The sequence below is a fragment of the Mandrillus leucophaeus genome, unplaced genomic scaffold, assembly GCF_000951045.1.
Source record: "Mandrillus leucophaeus isolate KB7577 unplaced genomic scaffold, Mleu.le_1.0 Scaffold1202, whole genome shotgun sequence".
NCBI lineage: Eukaryota > Metazoa > Chordata > Mammalia > Primates > Cercopithecidae > Mandrillus > Mandrillus leucophaeus.
Genome location: NW_012100344.1, coordinates 76,916 through 77,491, shown reverse-complemented (window position 1 = coordinate 77,491; position 576 = coordinate 76,916).

Genomic DNA, 576 nt, shown 5'->3' with positions numbered 1-576 from the left:
AAAACGTGAATTCTCCTGTCCTGGCACATAATTAATACTTAGAGGCATATTATTTCATGTGGAAGCTACCATTAAAAGAAATTAATGTTAAACATTACTTCACATAATCCTCTAACCTGACTTAAGACTGAAGACCTACCTCACGAAGCTGATTTATCAAGTTGTAAATCTTCACCTGTTGAATTCATAAGTTCATCTCTGAAAGGTAAAATAAATACTTAATATTCACTAGGCAATATTCAGCAAAGTAATATCCACTAGTACATATTTAACATTTCATCACCAAGGGTGGGTGTGAAAAGAAAAGACAGACTGGGCACAGTGGCTCACGCCTGTAATCCCAACACTTTGGGAGGCCAAGGTAGGCAGATCTTGAGGTCAGGAGTTCAAGACCAGTCTGACCAACATGGTCAAACCCCGTCTCTACTAAAAATACAAAAATTAGCCAAGTGTGGTGGCAGGTGCCTGTAATCCCAGCTACTCAGGAGGCTGAGGCAGAAGAATTGTCTGAACCCAGGAGGCAGAGATTGCAGGGAGCCAACATCATGCCACTGTACTCTAAGCCTAAGTGAAAGA